We start from the raw sequence: 20,799 nt of genomic DNA on the forward strand, positions 1-20,799 counted from the left end.
GGGTGAATATGCTCCCATGGCAGAGACCCCGTGAGGAGCCTGGCTGCAGCATTCTGCACCCGCTGGAGTTTCTGGGACAGCTTCAAGGGCAGCCCCACGTAGAGCGAATTACAGTAGTCAAGCCTGGAGATGACCGTCGCATGGATCACTGTGGCCAGGTCGGGGCGGGAAAGGTAAGGGAATTATCTTTATTAAAGGTAATAATTTATTTGTACCCTGCCCATCTGGCTGGGTTTCCCCAGCCACTCTGGGCGGCTTCCACAAGACAAAAAAATACACTAAGATGTCATACATTAAAAACTTCCCTGTAGGACTAGAAAGGACTCTTGTCTGAAACTCTGGAGAGCTGCTGCCAGTCAGTGTGGACAATACTGAGCTAGGGAAACCAATGGTCTGACTTGGTATATGGAAACTGTACAGGGAAGTTTTTTTTAAATTTTTAAATTATGTTTTATATATGTTATAAGCTGCCTAGAGTGGCTGGGGCAATCCAGTCAGGTGGGTGGGGTATAAATAAAATAATAATAATAAAGCGCTTGGATGCTACTAGCCCAGAGATGGAAAGAAGACAAAGTCCCTACCAGAGAGGAGTGGCAAGCAAAGCTGACTGGAAAACTCAGGAACCAAGAGGACAAAAACTTTAAAAAGGAACGAGGGGAAATTGTAATTTATTTAGGAGACCACGGCAAGCAGATGAAAGCATGAGCAGGATTTTAATCTCACTTGCAGTGTAACAAATACCACGGATAGTATGGATTGATATAAAATATAGATTATGAAATAATATGCAGTTGTAAATGTTGACAATAGGACCCATGGAGGGGGGAAATCTCGAGATTCAGAGTAATCCCTATATACGGATATGCATTTGGATTGTTATAATTTTGTATCTGTAAAATCAAATAAAAATGATTTCAAAATATAGAATGATGATGGCGATGTTCCTGTATGGGTCAGTATAGAGAGACATGGGCTGCAGTGGGCAGAGAACCTGCTCTGCATGCAGCGTCAATCCCTAAGCAGGGCTGTCCTGAAGCCCCAGGGGGCTGCTGCCTGCCTGTGCAGACAATACGGGGCTGGATGGACCATCAGTCTGACTCCATACATGTCAAAACCCCCTCGCCGCTTCCAAACCCCCTCAATGCGTTTTCCTTGCCAATTCCTCTTGCCTCCTGGCTCGCCTCCCTCGTTGCCCCAAAACACAGCTTTGCACTCACCTCTTTGACCTTCTGCAGAAAGAAGCCAGGGTTTTGCAGCTGAGTTCCCTGGCAGGAAAAGGAGGGGACAGCATTGGCTGGCTGCTCCCTGGGCCTCTCTGCAAAACACAGCTCTATCCGTTTAACCCATTGGGGGCTGTGGGGCAGCTTCCCAACAGAGAGGTGGCATGCGAGCAAACAGGCTGGAATACTACTACTACTACTACTACTACTACTAATAATAATGAATTTATTTATACGCCGCTCATGGCAGCTAACACCAGTAAAATTACAGTAAAAACATAATAGGAAAAAAACACCAATTTTAAATACAGGTTAAAATGCAATTTAAAATGCAGCCTCATTTTAAAAGTAAGGTAAAGGTAAAGGGACCCCTGACCATTAGGTCCAGTCGTGGCCGACTCTGGGGTTGCAGCACTCATCTCGCTTTATTGGCTGAGGGAGCCAGCGTGCAGCTTCCGGGTCATGTGGCCAGCATGACTAAGCTGCTTCTGACAAACCAGAGCAGTGCACGGAAACGCCGTTTACCTTCCTGCTGGAGATGTACCTATTTATCTACTTGCACTTTGACATGTTTTCAAACTGCTAGGTTGGCAGGAGCAGGGACCGACCAACGGTAGCTCACCCCATCACGGGGATTAGAACCGCCAACCTTCTGATCGGCAAGTCTTGCACTTTGACATGTTTTTGAACTGCTAGGTTGGCAGGAGCAGGGACCGAGCAACGGGAGCTCACCCCATCGCGGGGATTTGAACCGCCGACCTTCTGATCGGCAAGTCCTAGGCTCTGTGGTTTAACCCACAGCGCCACCCGCATCCCTCATTTTAAAAGTAGCCGTCTTATTAAAAGCAGAGTCAGCCAGACAGACCCCTTGGGTCCACCTAGCATTGTCTACACTGACCGGCACTGAAGAGAAACCGCACAAGTGCTCCCACTGTGGGAAAAGCTTCAGCCAGAGAACCAATTTGGTGAGTCACCTGCGAATCCACACGGGAGAGAGGCCGTATCAATGCTCCCAGTGCGGGACAGGCTTCTGGTGGCAACTCCATTTGAAGAGGCACCAGAAGATCCACACGGGAGAGAGACCTCACGAATGCCCGGACTGCGGGAAAAGCTTTTCCCGGAGAGATAGATTACTCAATCACCGGAGGACTCACACAGGGGAGAAGCCGTACGAGTGCCCCAATTGCGGGAGAAACTTCAACCATCCATGCAACTTAACTGAATATCAGAAGACGCAAACAGGGGAGAAACCCATGAATGTCCTGAGTGTGGGAAAAACTTTTCCCGGCGGGATACACTGATCAAGCACCAGAGAACCCACACAGGGGAGAAGCCTTATGAATGCCCCAAGTGCAGGAAAATTTTCCATCATCCTTGTAGGCTGATTGATCCACATGGGAGATGTTGCAGGAATTTATGTATAGGGTTTTTTTGGGGGGGGGTTGCCCCTCCAGAGATATCATGCACATGCAGCCCACTACCAAAATCAGCACAATCGCTTTTGTGACTTTTGTGATTTGTCCCCACAAAACACTTCATCACAGTTTCTTCCTATCTATTCAAAGGGCCTCTGCTGCACGATACCAAATGTAAGAATTCGCTGATAAATGTATCTATGTACGGGCTCACTGGGAAAACTTCATAAATTCATACAGACACGTGAGCTCAGCTACTCAGCAGCTCCTCTGCCTGAGTGATAATTCCTGGCATCCTGATGTTGTTGTTGTTGTTTAGTCGTTTAGTCGTGTCCGACTCTTCGTGACCCCATGGACCAGAGAACGCCAGGCACCTCTGTCCTCCACTGCCTCCCGCAGTTTGGTCAAACTCATGCTGGTAACCTCGAAAACACTATCCAACCATCTCGTCCTCTGCCGTCCCCTTCTCCTTGTGCCCTCCATCTTTCCCAACATCAGGGTCTTCTCCAGGGAGTCTTCTCTTCTCATGAGGTGGCCAAAGTACTGGAGCCTCAGCTTCACAATCTGTCCTTCCAGTGAGCACTCAGGGTTGATTTCCTTCAGTATGGAGAGGTTTGATCTTCTTGCAGTCCATGGGACTCTCAAGAGTCTCCTCCAGCACCATAATTCAAAAGCATCAATTCTTCGGCGATCAGCCTTCTTTATGGTCCAGCTCTCACTTCCATACATCACTACTGGGAAAACCATAGCTTTAACTATACGAACCTTTGTTGGCAAGGTGATGTCTCTACTTCTCAAGATGCTGTCTAGGCCTGTCATTGCCCTTCTCCCAAGAAGCAGGCGTCTTTTAATTTCGTGGCTGCTGTCACCATCTGCAGTGATCATTGAGCCCAAGAAAGTAAAATCTCTCACTACCTCCATTTCTTCCCCTTCTATTTGCCAGGAGGTGATGGGACCAGTGGCCATGATCTTCGTTTTTTTGATGTTGAGCTTCAGACCATATTTTGCGCTCTCCTCTTTCACCCTCATTAAAAGGCATCCTGATACCTGAGTGCCATTCCAGAAATAACAAACCCAGATGAAGACAAAAGGGTGTGATTAACTTGGCTGGGAAACAGGGAAATGCAAATATCTTTTTTGTTACACTTGATGGGTGTTTGGTGGAGGGCAAGGAGAACCATGGGGCAGGGACCAGGATGCTCAGATTACTGCCACCAGACCTCCCCTTTCATTATGTAACCATGATGTATTAGTGATGTAGTTTGGGGGGGATGAAACATGGGGATTAGCAACTAATAAAAGTTTGGGGGCTCTTTTGTTCAGGGCTTCCATCTTGTTCCACCTTGTGGCAGGTGGGAGTCCTGTCTCGACAGTCTTCAATAAAGACCAAGCCTACTGGCTGCTGTTTTGTTCTGGTATTCCTGGCTGGTGTCCTTGTTTTTTGTCCAAGGGAGCCCTCAGATTTCTCCATTAACAGAGAAGCCTCACGAATGCCCTGAGTGCGGAAAGAACTTTTCTCCGTGAGATATGCTGATCAAACACCAAAGAACCCACGTGGAGGAGAAGCCTTATGAATGTCCTGATTGTGGGAAAAGCTTCATTCAGAAGAAGGCATTCATCAGACACCAGGTAATTTATTTAGGGAATATGTCCAGCTAATATTATATATATATAATATTATATATATTATATATATTATATATATATATATATTGTATATATAAACAGGCCAATCAAATCACATTAATTCCAAATCACATTAATTCCAAATTATACAGCCAAATTTTTTAAAATTTTGTTGCGCGTACCCATTCTTCGAGCTCCGAAAGGGATCCAAACATCACTCTTGCTGCTGCTTTAATTTCACAGTTCTGTCCAGTTCTGTCCAGATAGTCTCTTTATTATTTTCCTCATCTTCTTGTTGTTATCATCATATATTCCTTTCTTTGTGATCTCTGATAATCTTCACAAGGGGGTTGAAAACAAACATATCCTGTGTGGATTTTACACTCTCCAAGAGCCATATCACATAGAGGACAGACGCCATTTCCACACCTCCGTAGAGAACATTCCCACAGTCTGTCCGTTGTTTTCCACAGGCCTGCCAATCTGTATCTCAGGGGACCCTGCCAGGTCAAATTCACATTCCAATAACCATACATTCACATTCTGATGACCATGGTCCTCCTCCCCCTTGTCCTCCTGTGGGCAGGCCTGTCTTGACGAATCTCCATTTGTAGCTGCGTCACAAAGCTTTCTTTCCATTCCTGATGTTCCCACCAGTCCTCTCTTTGATCAGTAATTCATTTCCACACAGTTCTTAACCTCCTGCTTGTGATTAGTAATTTGCAACGATTCTTTCTCTCTGGGGGGGGGGGAGGGTTATTGGGTACTCACATAAAACAAAAACAAGTTTTTTCCTCCCCCCCCTTTCCGTCTCACTCCAACATACCAATCTTTTAATGATGAGTCTTCACTTGATTTATTGTCCAGCCCGTCGCTCAGCATCTCAGAGATCCCATTAATCAGCAGTCTTTACTCCCAGTCTTCACTTGAAGTATTTGCTTCTTTTTCCAATTATATATTTTAAGCTGATGCAAACCAGTGCGCGATTAGAGACAGCGTCCGGGAGAGCCGACCTCACCCGAGGGCTTCGTGCCTAGTGCCCTCACCCCCTTCTTTCGAATCCGGGGGTGAATTATGGACACAGCAGGCAAGGCAGTACCCCCCATTCCCTTGGGGGGCAAGGGAGGCTGCATACTCCCATATCAGCCTCTTCATTACCTCGTGTGGGTCGGAGAGATGTTATTGTCGGCCATCTTCCAATGCGCCCCCTGGTGGCTCCCCGTCCAGCTAATATTCTTGAAAAGTGCCACATTACACAGGAAAAAAAGGGAGAAGTGTTGGTTACATCCTGATTTGCAGTGGAGAAGCCACACCTTATCTACATCACAAGACATAGGCGGATGACAACAAAGAAACCTAGCAAAAATAAGCTGAAATAATTAAATTGATTCAGCAGGAAGTTTAAAGTAATATTTGATTAAAAATAGAAATTGGACCCATATTTTCAGTTATCACAAAAAGATTTGTAAAAAGGAGGAGAAACAGTTGGCATCATAGGTATTAATCTAGAAGATATAGATGATCCAATTAGAAAAATAATGTGCACCCTGGTGGTTGATAAAAAAATGGATTGTGTTTTGTTGATGAATAGCTATTATTTATTTTAAAGAAGCAAGACTCCACCCCAAGTTAATTAGTTAAGTCCCCAAATGTTCTAGACTCCATTATGAAACATCTTGGCTTGATGGTGCAGAATGAAGGCCAGGGACACATCACAAGGGCAGCCACAGACCCACACTGACAACAACAGCTCCCAATGACTCACGCTGTATTATACAGATGTGGAAGTGTGAACTCCACAAATGGGAGGAATAGGATCCAACTCTCTTTTTGCATACTTGGCAAAGAAAAGAAGGGGATCCTTGTTGGATCAGGCCAAATGTCCATTTAGTCTCTGTTGTAAACAAAATCTGCCCTTTTCCCCTTATGGGGTATCCAAGAGCTGATATAGAGTCCTTATGTAGGTTCCCTATTGGTAGGAGAAAATAGCAGAGGCCAACCAGAGAATATAGAGAAGCAAAGCACCTAGTAAGCCTGATCTTTATTGATCTGTTGCAACAGGGTCCTCACTCACCACACGCAGGAGGGTAGAGGAACCCCGAACGATGTTGCGCAAGGCCTTATATAGACATTTTAAATTTCCTGCCCTGGAGCTCAAGACCACCCCTCCATACATCATACATAAAGGTAAAGGTAAAGGTACCCCTGCCCGTACGGGCCAGTCTTGACAGACTCTGGGGTTGTGCGCCCATCTCACTCAAGAGGCCAGGGGCCAGCGCTGTCCGGAGACACTTCCGGGTCACGTGGCCAGCGTGACAAAGCTGCATCTGGCGAGCCAGAGCCGCACACGGAAACGCCGTTTACCTTCCCGCTGGTAAGCGGTCCCTATTTATCTACTTGCACCTGGAGGTGCTTTCGAACTGCTAGGTTGGCAGGCGCTGGGACCGAGCAGCGGGAGCGCACCCCGCCGCAGGGATTCGAACCGCCGACCTTTCGATCGGCAAGTCCTAGGCGCTGAGGCTTTAACCCACAGCGCCACCTGCGTCCCTTATCATACATACATGATGTATGATTACATCATACATACATTACAGAAAAGGCGGTTTACAGCAGAAATCTGAGTGGTTTGTTTACCTCCTGTCTGCCAGGTTACCTGTTTAATGGTCACTTGATTGGATTGCCTGGGGAGCCTGGCCAGTCTTTTGTAATGATAAATACTTAGTTCCTGAGCCAGGTCACAGCCTCACACCCTATTAACATCTTAAATGTGCCCCTAAGACAGGATTTGTGAAGGAAAAGACAATGGGGAAGCTTTTCCATTTTCCTTTGACCTTGCAGAGAAAACATTTGCTCAGTTTGGGAATCAGAATGGTTCCAGGTCGGTCTTCCTGTCCTGACCTATGTAAGTGCTTCGTTGGTAGACTTATGAACATTTTACATATATCTAAGACCTCCAAATTCCTATCACATTCCAGATGGTGGAAGATTCCGGACTGACAAAAGACAGTAAAACTCTGGAACTCCCTCACATAAGAGGCAGGGAAGGCCACCAATTTGGTTGGCTTTAGAAGACTTGGAAGACTAGACCTATTCAGGGATGGCTACGTGGGGCCTCCACTGTCGGAGGCAGCAGGTGCCTTTGAGCTTCAGTTGTGGGGAATCCCCGGGATTGGGGAGAGTAGGGGTGTTGCTCTCAGGTCGTCTTGGGGGCTTCCCACAGGGCATCTGGTCAGCCACAGGGAGAAGAGGAATCTGGACTAGATGGGCCTCTGGATTGGCATTCCCTTGTCGTGAAGACCTTTTAAGATAAGAGGAGACCATTTTCTGTTCCACTCTTAGGATGCCATCTTGGTTTAGTGATTGTAACATCGTGACTGGTCTGTATCATTTAGCTGCATGTTCCTCTCTGGGGCTCTAAATGGGGTCTTGTTCTGAGTGTGACTTTTTGGATGTGAATAAAGTGGTACCTCGGGTTAAGTACTTAATTCGTTCTGGAAGTCCGTACTTAACCTAAAACTGTTATTAACCTGAAGCACTACTTTAGCTAATGGGGCCTCCCACTGCCGCTGCGCGATTTCTGTTCTCATCCTGAAGCAAAGTTTTGGAAGAATGGAGAACAAAACTAACAGACTATGCAGAACTGGATAAACTCACTGGAAAAATTAGATTCCAAAGGGACCATAAGTTCTTAGAGGACTGGGGAAAATTTAGAGAATATTTGAAAACTGTATGTGAGGAATATACAACGCTAGTGTGTTTTAAAGAAGCTTTGTGAAAAAATAAGGAATATTGCAAGAATGTAAATGAGGACAGAAATATTGTATTTAAAGGCAATACCAAAATTAAGGAATGTGAAGATAGAAATTTAACTACGAATGATTGTCAGAGAAGTTGAGGGAGGTCCAATAAGTTAAAATATGTGATGTGAAAATTTGTATTATTGGAGATTATATGGAAAAAAAATTAATAAAAAATTTATTTAAAAAAAAGAATCATATGTAACCCAAGGTACCACTGTATATGAACTTGTCGGACTCCTTATTAATTCCTTTTCACCTAACATAGGAATTAATTGGGATTTCAGAAAGTTAAACAAATAGTATAAAGAAGGTCATGAGCATTGCTTCAAAAATGGGGAAGAGCTGCGACTCAGGGGAACAGCGTTTGCTTGGCATGGAGAAGCTTCCAGGTTCAGTCACTTGCATCTCCCATTTTGGACTGGGAAAGGTGTCAGTGTGAAATCCAGGAGAGCCACAGACACTCAGTGTAGACACTGCAGAGCAAGATGTCCCTGCATCTAAGGCACCAAGGCAGCACGATTACACACACACACACACACACACACACACACGCCAGTGCATGGCAGTTCCAAGACTGACTTTCTGTTCCCACAGTTCAGGGAGGCCGGAGTTGAGAGATGTTGTGTTGTGTTGTGAGATGTTGTGTTGTGTTGTGTTAGAGAGGCCTGCTCCTTCCTGATTTGTATTCTGGCTGCCTCAAGAAACCAGCTGTTGTGTTGTTAATTCAATAAAGTTCCCTATCGAGGCTTCCAGGAGGGGACAGAGAAACTGCCCACCCACTGCTCTGGTCCCCATGATAAAGGCAGGGAGGCAGAGACACATTATCTCCGCATTGCAGATCCTCATAGCAGCAGAAGTTGTGGCCCTCCAAGAAAGCTGAATGTTGGGACATCTAGGACAGATAGAAGCATTTCGTTGTGCAGCACATAATTGAGCTATGGAACTCACTGCCACTGGAGGCAGAGATGTAAACCAACTTAAAATCATGGAATTGCAGAGTTGGAAGGGACCACAAGGGTCACCTAGTCCAGATCTTTGCAATGCAGGAATCTTTTGCCCAACATGGTGCTCATGCCGGTGACCCTTAGATTAAGACGACTGTGCTCCACCCGCCGAGCTGGGGAGAAGACAAGGGGACAAATTCATGGAGCACTAGGCTGTTAATGGCTCTTAAGCACAATGGCTCTGCTCTGCCTCCACAGTCCAGAGGCAGCAGGCTTCTAAATCTCAGTGGCTGGAAGCTGTCGGGGGGGGGGGGGAGGGGCAAGGCTGCTTTTGCTCTCTGGTCCTGCTTGCAGGTTTTCCACAGGCGTCTGGGTGGCCCCTCTTGGGCGCTGGACCAAATGGGACACTTTTTGTGTCCTTCCACGGGGTGAGTGGAGGCTCACAGGGAACCTATGACGACACACAAAGGAGACCAACATCATGTAGGGGATGGAGGAAGGGGAGACAGCGCTCAGGCAGATGGGGGAGGAGGTGTATTTATTCTGATATGCCACCACGCCGTGGAAAACGCAGGAAAAGCAGAGCAGGCTGCACCAGTCAGTAGTCAGCAGCCCTGATAGTGGAGCCAGAGTGAGTCCTGCCTGATCTTTGAGGAGTCTATTCCACAGGCATTTGTTGTTCTAGCTGTTGGTATCCCAGGAGAGAAATCAGATGCCCCTGGTGCCGAAAAGATGCTCCTTGGGGGAGCATTGTGCATTTGGGGTGGGGCTGAGGAACACAGAGAAGGTGCCCTGCGAAATGTATGGGGCAGCACAGCCCATGGGGCCCCCTCTGGAAGCTGCCAGACTGCAGCTCCCACCCTCTTTGACCCCTGGCCATGCTGGATGAGTCGGAGGGGAGTTGGAGTCCAGCACTATCAAGAGGACAACCCATTAGATGCCCCTGATATACAGAATCCAGCCTGTAAATAAGGAACGTTAATGCATCCACATGTGTTGTTAATGCAACACATTTAACTGGAGGAAATGAGAATGCAGTTTCACAGATCAATGAAAAACAAGCCAAAATAGGTGACATAAAAGGAAAGGGGGTGGGGAGGGAGGAGGAAAGGAACAAGCTCAGGTACTGTAGCAAGGATATAAGGAATACCTGTTGCCCACTCAAAATATGCTCAAGAATCGACAGACACGGCAGTGGAGAAAAAGAAAGTAAAAATTTATTGCTGAGCAATAAAGAGCCAGTGGAATGTTTTCCAGAGCCTGGGCTCAGAGCCCTGGGGGCTTTGGGTTTATATACCTTGTTCCAAATAGCATTAAACATTACATATTCATATATTGCAGCAAAATCAAACTAATGAACAGGGACGAAGCCCTTCCTATGTCCAAGTAAATAAGGAACGTTAATGCATCCACACGAAACACATAGTAATGGGCCGAAGCCCCACTCAATGCAAGGAGGTTTATTTCTGTCAAAATGTGGAGATGGAGAGGCTGTATTTGCAGAGGGCATTTGAAGCTGACACCTTGTTCAATTTCTTTTTCATTTTCTTCCCATCTAAGGTCTCCAGAGCAAGGAGCTATCCTGCCTGACGTGGGTGAAGGGGTTCATTTTTCAGTCCTCTATTAATCCAATGATGCATGCATTTTCACAGCTGCATAAGGTCTTGTGGGGAGAGGAAGGTTTCCTAGAATTGCGGAGTTGCGAGGGGTCCTGAGGGTCATCTAGTCCCACCCCCTGCAGTGCAGGAAACTTTTGCCCGTCGCTGCCCCACCCCAATTCACTGGAGGGGTGGGGACTAGTGTTTCATGGGGGGTCAAGAGTCTCATGCTCTGCCAAATCAGACATCTCAAAAGGAAAAGAAGATTGAAGGTTAGGGAGCCTGTTTGAGGATAAGATTATTTGTTGGGACTGTTAAAAGTGTGACTGTCTCTCTAAGAAGTAAGCTGCAGAGGGAATTCTGGGAAAAGGAAGGAAAATGCAAAGCAAGAGCAACCCATTTTTGTTTTGTTATTTCTGCTGATTTTGACTGGAATGAATCCTCTCAAAGGGCCCTTGGAAAACTGCCCAACCTGCTCTTGGCAGGTAAATGTCTTTTATGCCAGTCACTCTGGTCTGGAGAGAAACTCCTGCTGGGCCTGAGAGGCAGATTTCGTCTCCTCAGGAGATCCTGAGGTGGGCTTTGTTATCCAATAGACGAAAGAAAGGGAGGAGGGTCTCTCCAGAGAACGAGGCTCCTGAGAAGGTGTAGAGTTTGGCTCTTGAGTCAGCGTCATAAAAAGACACACGTCCCCCTTCATAGTCCAGAGTCACCCGGATCCCTCTGGGCTCCTCACTCGGGGACAGAAGAGAAGGAAATAGGGATGTCCAGGCCCAGTACTTCCCTTCCAAATGGCACACAGCCCAGATCCCCCACGTAGGAGTCAAGTTAAAATAGTCCTTTCTCCTCACAGACTTCCTGGCAACCCCCACAAACCACTCTTCCCCACTTCCCACAGTGACTTCCCAGAAATGTCTGCCTGCTGTGAACCCCTCACGTCCCAACACACAAAACTCGTGGCTGAATCTCTCAGGATTATCAGGCAGGGCTTGCTCTTCGTCTCCATATATCACACTTTTCTGATCCTCCGACAGGATGAGTTCAGGATGGGCTGTGTCTGGATCCAGAGTGACATTTGCTGTGGGGGAGAAGATGAGGGAAAGAGAAGAATAGGCAGAGTCAGCTGAGAGACAGAAACGGACATCCTGATAAATAAATAAAAAACACCCAAAAAACCCAGAATCCCTTTCAGATCAAGGGGATTTCTTTGCATCGCATGCTAGACTGAGACCCCCTGACTCTCATCAGAATAAATATCTTCCTTTATGGTTTTTAAATCAATTTCCTTTACTTACTTATATTCAATGTATATTGTTCCTGCCCTTCTCTAAACCCAGACATTTTCTAAGGGGGAAAACCACCCAGGAACCCTTTTATTCATCTCTTCTGTGCTAAGAGGGGAAGAGGGGAGAATTGGAGGAGGCAGGAGAAGAGAGAAGCTGCTTTCCTCTGACAATCTCTGTGGGAATTGGCCTTTGGGGACCTCTGCGTTGGGGTGGGGGAGGAGGACCCCCCTCTTCTAACAACAACAGCAAAAATGAATTATATTTGCCTACTGCCCTTCATCTACAGGTCTCAGGGTGGTTCACAGCATAAAATTACAACACAAAACCACATATAGGCCTCCCCACACTTTCACGGGGGTCACGTTCTGGGCCCTTGTGCCCACAAGTGAAAATCGCGTTAAGTGGGGAGCCTGTTTATTCCTGTTCTCCATCTCTCTCACCCACTTGGCCTCTCCTTGCCTTCCTCCCAACCATCTTGGAAGTCTAGGGCTTGCCGCCAGGGAAGAGGAGGCAGATGGCAGGGCAATTTTACAAAGGACTCCTTATTCTATGCTTCTCTTTTGGATATAATATATACCGTAAGACTAGTTCCCTGGGGGAAGAGGGGGATAACTCAAAAGGTTACCGGACAGTCATGATAGGCAAGTGTGGGATTGCCATATTTTGAAGAGCAAAAAAGAAGACACATTGGCCAACTTCTACTTTTAACTACAGCTGGCTATGACGACTTTCATTTTAAATACCCCTACTATATGTAGGCTATAGAAGCTGTGATATATTGCTTTTAAATGTAAAGGGTAAAGGAATCCCTGACCATTAGGTCCAGTCGTGGCCGACTCTGGGGTTGCGGTGCTCATCTCGCTTTATTGGCCAAGGGAGCCGGCGTACAGCTTCCGGGTCATGTGGCCAGCATGACTAAGCCACTTCTGGCAAACCGGAGCAGCGCACGGAAATGCCGTTTACCATCCCGCCAGAGCGGTACCTATTTATCTACTTGCACTTTGACGTGCTTTCGAACTGCTAAGTTGGCAGGAGCAAGGACCGAGCAACGGGAGCTCACCCCGTCATGGGGATTCGAACTACCAACCTTCTGATCAGCAAGCCCTAGGCTCTGTGGTTTAAACCACAGCACCACCCGCGTCCCATATTGCTAGTAGCAATGTTCTTAACTTTCAACAAAAAAAGAATAATAATAATACCTATTGCTCCCTTGCTTGCCACATGAAAGTATTTGGGCTCATGTTCACGTCTTGGTGAACATAAGTGTGCACAGAACAATTTATTAAACTGTTTAACATCTGCATATGGACTCTCCTGAAGGGCAGAGGGATATTAACTCTTGCCCTGCTGGACTCCTTCTCCAAGATCTTGTAGCTGAGCCAGCGTCCTTTTAGTTCAGCCACAAGAGAAGGGATTTTGCTAGCTTAAGATGCTGCTCTGTTGTGATTCTCTGCTGCAGATTAGTTTAGCCGGGTGCCTTAGTCTAACACAATAGAAAACTTTTCAAGGGTTACTGTAAACCAAAAGAAAGAAATAAAGAAAGAAAATTGGGATATTCTGCCAAATTTTAAAAATGTGCCCAGCAGAAATTTTAATCCTGAAAAAAAGAAGACGTATCCGGGGGAAAGAGGACATGTGGCAACCAGGCCTGAAAAAGTGACACGGAAAAGCAACCCAACTATCTCTAGGCAGAAATAAAACTCTTCCTTGCTCAGTCTGTTCCTTCTGGGCAATTTCTCTCCCCACCTTCTGCACAGCAGGGCTAGAGTCTAGCTGTGGATGGTTCTCAACATACAGAAGACTCTTGACCCCCCATGAAACACTAGTCCCCCCCCTCCTGTGAATTGGGGTCTCCATGTGAAATTTATCTCTCTGGAGATTTCTGAATGACTGAACATCTGAGGAAGCAAAAAGAGAGGCTTAATGGGCTACACTGCAAAAACTCAAAGAAAATCTTTTTACAAAACATCACCATAACATAGCATCTCTTGTTTCCTTATATCAAGCAAAAGATGAAATCACAGAACAAAGAACTGCAAAAACGACAACTGTAGGCCTAAGGAATTAAAACAACTAACGTGTTTAGCTATGATTCCGGCATTGCAGGGGGCTGGACTAGATGATCCTTGGGATCCTCTCAAACTCTACTATTCCATGATTCCATGAGAATATCAGAAATGGTAAACCATACTAGGAAATGGCAAAATAAATCATTCAAAATCCACAAATGAAATGGGGCTCTGTATTGGAGGGCTGGAGGAAGGTTTAACATCTGCCCCAAGTGAACTGGTGGGAAGAAGATGTTGAAACTGGAATTTCCAAGCATGTTGACAAACCAAATTGCAGAGGAAGAATCAGCAGAGCTTTGCATTGTACTTCCAAGGGTCTCGTGCAATGGGAAGTCCTCCCTCCTGGAATGGGGCTGATCTCATAAAAACTATGGGAACTCTGAGGAGATGGGAATGGCTGAAGCACGAGAAATGGCTGGTGAGGTTGAAACTCTGAGGAAGAGGCGGCTCAGGCCTTGCTCTGCTGGAGGAGGATACTAGTGTATAGGCAAGAATGGAACTCAGACTGGTGTGTGGGTTCTTCGCAGGAACAAGCTCTGCCCCCAATACAAGCCTTCAACCTCCCTCCCAGTTCATTCATGGGACATGGAAAGAACCCAAATGCCACTAGAGGACTGTTTCCCAGAGTGATGCCATTGATGGGGGTCCCAAAGTCTGCAGAGCAGACGGTTCAACAATCCCCATCCCTCCTGTCAAATTGTTCCTCCCCTGGAAATTTACCTTTCTGAAACTGTTTTCTGAATAACACAGCATCTGAGGAAGCAAAAAGATATAAAGTGTAAGGGCAACACTCTTCCACCTGAAATAAATCTCCATACAAAAGTAACACTTCATAATGTAGCATCCTTAAATTGACTCCATTCAGAGCAGGAGAACCTCCAGAAGGACAACCCCAGATTGCGAAGACGGGTAACCAAAAGGAAAAGGAGGCTCCATATCTTTGAAAACAGATACACTCTGGTTCAGGCTCTCTTTACAGGATCCAGCGTCACAATATACATGGGCCATTCTGGGGGACAGGAAATGAAGGCTGGAGCCCCAAGAAGGAAGGGATCCTGGAGTTACTCAATTCCATGCAATAAGAGCCTGGCATGTTCAGTTCTGAAGAAGTAACAGAATTCCCAGTGTGAAATCCTGGCCGACCAATTTTAATTACCTTTCCATTGTTTCATTGCATCCTCCGCAAGGTGACTTAGATCACAGGATTCCAAGATCCTGTTCCTCAGCTCTGGAGGGAAAGGCAGTGGGTTCTCTGGACTCTCTCTTTTCTCATACCTGGTGAAAAGAAAAACAATGTCAGCCCATTCAAACTCACAATTTCTGTTACAGGAAAAGAAAGGAGTGGAGAGGAAGTCAGCTGGAAGAAGCCTAGAGGAACAGGCAGGCACTGAGTGGGGAGTTTCTTCCTCACTACAGACTCCTCAGCCAGACCCCCAAGGGTCAAAACAGCAACCCCAGGCCTCTGAGTCTCCCCACTGGTGTCTATTCAAAGAAGAAGCAGAATCATATGGTATCAAGGGGCAGGAATTGTCTGAGGGTGATGAGGCACAGCACACATTTCCTTCTTCTAGATGTCCCTAGAGAAGGGGTGAGGAAGAAAAAGAGATGCACTTCTTTTGGGAAACAAGAAATGTTCCTTAAAACCTCTACTCTGAACCTGAGAGACACCTTGAATTGAAATACTGCAGCCGGAATATGGTCAGAAAATAGCCAATTCCTGCTCCTTGGTGAGAAATCGCCCCCTCCCAAGGGGCTCTATGGGGCAGGAGTTTGCTTGGGACAGGGTGGAGTGACCGGCAGAGTGACTATACTGGTCAGTCTAGAAGGAAACAACGAAGGCAGGCACTTCTAACTCCCAAGAGACTGCAATCTACTCACAGTATAAAAAGACCGACTGTGATCTACCCATTGTCATTGCCAGGAGTTGTTGAGCTTTTTAGGGGGGAGGGTTGGCCAAAGTTGTTTGACCTTTTGGGGGGGTTCTAAAAGGAATACTAAAAGGATTGCGATCGACCTGTTGGACATGCCTGAACTAAGGCAATAGTTGCTCCCAGGAATATAACTTTGCCTTGTTGTGTGTGCCAGTAAAACAGCCTTCTCTTAGTGACACTTGAGTAAATTCAGAATATTTGTTTCTGGAGCTTGGGGATCTCTTGCTTTGATATATTAGATAACCTCTGCTCTAGAATCAAATGTTTGCAGACGTTGAGACAGATCTTCCACAGGTGCACAACCAAATCAAATGATTCATCCAAAGGACATTCGGACCAAAACAAAACAAATTATACACATGGCAAAAGTAAAACCAAACCTCACAAAGGAAATGGTGCTAATTCAGTGGGGAGAATTGGGGGGCTACAAGTTCCAAAGAGGGGGCCCTGCTTTTACCTGTGAGGATGCTGCAGGGAGTGAGTCCCACAGTCTCCCCCCTGCAGCCCCTGGAGGGCCATGTCTGAGGTTCCTGCATCTCAGCTTCAAAGAGTGATGCTAATGGAAATGAGCCAGATCCACTTACCTCTGCAAGGTCCTTTTCACATCCTAGAGGGAAAAGGAGAAGGGAATTCACTGCACACCACAGGCCACACTAGGAAGACCCCCTCAGACCCTGGCCCTCGGATGTCAGTCTGCCTGGCACATGCCAAGGTTTTGGGTAGGGATGGCGGAATCAGCCAGTTTTGGTTTCTCACAGCTTTTATTTTTCCAGTCCGAAATTATATCAAGTTCTCAATATGAAGTTCTCCACATTTCCACATCAGTTTGCAATTCTTGTTTAAAATCCTTATGAAAATCCACCAGCATTTAAGGGAATCTCACATTTATGGATTCAATAGAAGATTCCAACCCATCTCATGTCTTAGATTATAATTTATTAAATCCAATTTGCATTCATAGAATCATAGAATCATAGGGTTGGAAGAGACCACAAGGGCCATCGAGTCCAACCCCCTGCCAAGCAGGAAACACCATCAGAGCACTCCTGACATATGGTTGTCAAGCCTCTGCTTAAAGACCTCCAAAGAAGGAGATTCCACCACACTCCTTGGCAGCAAATTCCACTGTCGAACAGCTCTTACTGTCAGGAAGTTCTTCCCAATGTTTAGGTGGAATCTTTTTTCTTGTTGTTTGGAACAATTGCTCCGTGTCCGCTGCTCTGGAGCAGCAGAAAACAACCTTTCTTCCTCCTCTATGTGACATCCTTTTATATATTTGAACATGGCTATCATATCACCCCTTAGTCTCCTCTTCTCCAGGCTAAACATGCCCAGCTCCCTTAGCCGTTCCTCATAAGGCATCGTTTCCAGGCCTTTGGCCATTTTGGTTGCCCTCCTCTGGACACGTTCCAGTTTGTCAGTGTCCTTCTTGCATTGTGCAATTCAGACGTAAGTAAGCCTACAGGATAATCCTACCAGGGAACTGTCCCAAATTGTCTTTCATAGAAGTCCCCAATTTTCAAATTCTACTTTCCACCTGGAAATTTAAAAAGCACCTGCAGCATAAAATGCCTCCAAAGTGGTAATAAAGCAGCTCAGTGTTTCTTTGGGCTCATCCACACTTCTGCTTTTCCTGTGCCTAGAAAACACGGGTCCAAGTGGTTTTGCCTTTGCCCTGCCGCTTTCCCTCAGGAAAAACCTGCTCCTTGTTGCAACATCAAAGCAAACGTCAATGCAGAGAAAACCTGGCTGAGGTTTGCTCTAATTCAGCAGTAAAAAGAGGGTTTTCCTGGAGGAAAGGGGTGGGACAAGCAGCAGTCTGGATGAGTCCCTCTGTCTTGCTCTTTGGTCACTGTGACTGAGCACCATTTGGGGCCGATCTGTATCCATGGGGAAGGGGAACAACGAGAAGTTGTGGAGGGAACAGGGAGAGAAGCTTGGTCAAGAGACTGGCTCATGTCGGAAGGAGGCCTGAATCCTTGGTGAAGCCCCTCAAAGGGCAGGAAGGCAGCACTGCCAAGACAGAAGAGCAGAAGATCACCGATCACCTCCCGTTCCATCAAGAACACAGACGAATCTCTAGTCTGCATTCAGGTGAATTAAGCATCCCAGGTCTCTTGGGTCTTCCTGTCCATAACAAATCTGACTAGAGGCTCCATCATCTGAGCCCCTGCACTCCTTGCATACATGAAAGGGGCACATGAAGGATTGGAGGCAGCCTTCTCCTGGAGCCTTGGGCTGTTCCTGCCACCATCTTACCTGCAGGAGTTCACTCGCTGGCTGCTGACTCTTCTCCTCCATCTCCCGGATGATCCTGTCAAGAGAGGAGAGTTTCTCTGAGAGTCTGGCCAGCTACTCATCCCTTCTCCCTGCAATCTTCTTCTTCACCTCTTTCACATCATTCAGCAGACGTTTCACTTTTTCTTCCAGTAACTTGTGCAGTTCTCTGAACTTCTCCACAGCCTCCATCATCTCCGTTTCTCTTAATTTCTGCAAGAAAAGAGGAGGTCTGAGTGTGGAAGGTGCTCAGCCTTCAAAACATCATGAAGAGCATGATGGGAATTCCACAGGGAGGACACTTCTGATTTTTCAGAGACATGAAACCTCCAGTGGCTAAAGAAGTAAACCTTTATTTTGAGGGGAAGCCCTCTGAATAGCTGTTTCTGTTGACTTCTACTTCCCAGAGAGCTACAGCCTAAAGGAAGGAGCTTTTTTTCTAGCCACGGATGTTCCCTGCATGTTTTGGGACATGGCATAACCAGAGTTCAAGGTTGTTCAGAGAACATCCAGGGACATAAAACACCCCTCAGTTTAGACTGGGGCCATTTAGGAAGGCAGCAGAAACAGGAGGAGGAGGACAAAGTGCAGAGTTCATCCCCATTGCTCCCCTGTTTTCTTTAAAGGTTCAAAATGGCCCAAGTTTCCTAAAAATGAACAAGAGTAACATTTAGAAAGATAATTCTGTAGTAATATTTATGGTAAATCAGGATCTGGATTGAATTGCTTCCACTCTCTCAGCTCACAAGTCCTCAGGCGTCTCCTTGACTGCTATTCACAAAATAAATGACAAGGGGAAATAAATTCTATTTAGTGGCACTCAAAGGTAAACTTACCTAATTTGCTATTGCTGAAAAAAATATGGAGACCAAAACAGAGCAATCCTTTGAAATTCACACCTCTGAATTTTTCAAGGTTGACGAAGCCAGGTAATGTTCACAAAATATGTATGTATGAGGGTAAAGTACAGATCAGAATATTTATACAAGGAGGTAGCTATCCTAACATCTTATTCATTTTAAGAATATCAGATTAATAAACAGACTGATATGGAGAAATGAGAAATGGGGAGAAGCTGAAATGGGCAGATTTCCCCATCCCTTCTGAGTCCTGACTCGATTCTTCAAGTGCTTGTTCCCTCCCTAATAATAACAGCAGCGCTTACCAGGAGGTGTTTGCATTTCTTGACCAGATCTGCTTTATAGGCAAGAATTTCCTCTCTCTCTTTCCTCAGAATCTCCAGGCGGCGACAGATCTTTTTCTAAAGAGAAAAGGGAAAGCTCAGGTTTGATTGAGACATACAGAGAGGAGGTGAATAGTATGCTGGCTTCTTGCGTCCACTGGCCTTGCTATAATAGCAAAGTAGTTTACTGGAGGAAATAAAAGTCCAGAGGTTTCCAACCTTTTTGTTTCCAGGACTCCCTGGACCAGCTACCTTTTTTTTGTGGCATCCCTGTGGGGCTCTGGGACCCAGTTAGGTCACCCCTTGCTTACAGACTTCCATCTAGTCTTTGCAGATGCTACTCAGGGATATCAAGGGAGATCCCTTTGTCCCCCTGGCAGAGAGAAAGACTTCAATGTCGGTACACCTTTCAACCGATGTCAGCGACTGGGCTCAATAACCGGTTCTGCCCCGACTGGGCTAGGCAACTGGAGCACTTTCAGAGACCCTCCAATCCTGGAAAGCAGGTCTCAGTGCACTGGACCCACAACTCTGAATTGTGAGCACCAGCTAGCTGTGAAGCAAAATCCTTTTATTTCTAACAGCTACTACAAACTAAAGAACTACTGGCTTGCATGAGTGTTACAGCACCCACTCGGCCATCTAGTCACTACATAGGTCAGTCAGGAGCGGAAGAGTAGAAGAGCAGTTTCTGCCCCCTCTTTTCTCAAAACATCAGATCAGGAGATTCTTGCAATCGGATGGGGGTGCAAATATCAACATTCAACTCCCTCCTCCCAGCCATGCCAGGAGCCCTCAGGCTTCCCCTGGGCTGCTTTTTACATAATAAACCACCACCAATTCATGCCATGCCTACTTTGGACCTGAGAAGTAAAAAGGAAATTTCCCAAGAAGAATCCACAGCCATTTCTCCCCCTCCAGATCCAGGGATCTCCTACCTTGTATTCCTCAGAAGCCTCCTCCAGAGGAATCACCTTGTGATTTTCATGTTCCTTTGATGTGTCACACACCAGGCAGATGGGGGCTTCATGGACTTTGCAGAAAAGCTTCAGGGGCTCCTTGTGCTTCTCGCAGACTCCTCCTTTCCCTCCTTCCTCCTTTCCCTCTTGAAGGCTGAGATTCTCGATTAATTCTACCACGTTAGCCAGTTGCCGGTTGGGGATGAGGCTCCTTCGCTGGACTCTTTTTCTGCACTGAGGGCAGGAAGCCTCTGCCTCCGATTCCCCCCAGCACTGGATTAAGCAGGATCGGCAGAAGTTGTGCCCACACTCTACGATGATCACTGGATCCTTAAAATATTCCAGGCAGATGGAGCAAGTGGCTTCCTTGCAAAGATTCTGGACGGGACGTCCAAAAGCAGCCATGGCTCCCTCAAGTGAGTTAAGTTTCACTTTCTCTGTTTTCAGCCACTGGGCGTTTCCTTTCCTGGAAATGACTCAAACTCAGTGAC

General features: G+C 46.4%; 1 protein-coding gene and 1 pseudogene across 3 annotated transcripts in view; both read right to left on the reverse strand.

The window, feature by feature from the left end:
• Positions 1 to 6,435, reverse strand: part of LOC310837538 (uncharacterized protein) — a 15,049-nt gene extending 8,614 nt beyond the window's left edge. For both annotated transcript variants that reach the window (XM_083724263.1, XM_083724262.1), the window contains exon 1: positions 5,420 to 6,435. The gene's annotated coding sequence lies outside the window, so the exon portion shown is untranslated. The remainder of the gene's footprint in view (positions 1 to 5,419) is intronic.
• A 3,765-nt stretch (positions 6,436 to 10,200) lies between these two features.
• Positions 10,201 to 20,772, reverse strand: LOC310837666 (zinc finger protein RFP-like; annotated as a pseudogene). The gene is made up of 8 exons (XR_014568667.1): positions 20,288 to 20,772; positions 19,332 to 19,427; positions 18,149 to 18,379; positions 16,474 to 16,496; positions 15,115 to 15,233; positions 14,679 to 14,711; positions 13,758 to 13,787; positions 10,201 to 11,681 (listed from the first exon to the last, which is right to left on the reverse strand). The product of XR_014568667.1 is annotated as a zinc finger protein RFP-like (transcript).
• Positions 20,773 to 20,799: the final 27 nt, after the last annotated feature.

Source organism: Podarcis gaigeae (assembly GCF_964106915.1).
Source record: "Podarcis gaigeae genome assembly, chromosome: 2".
Taxonomy (NCBI): domain Eukaryota; kingdom Metazoa; phylum Chordata; class Lepidosauria; order Squamata; family Lacertidae; genus Podarcis; species Podarcis gaigeae.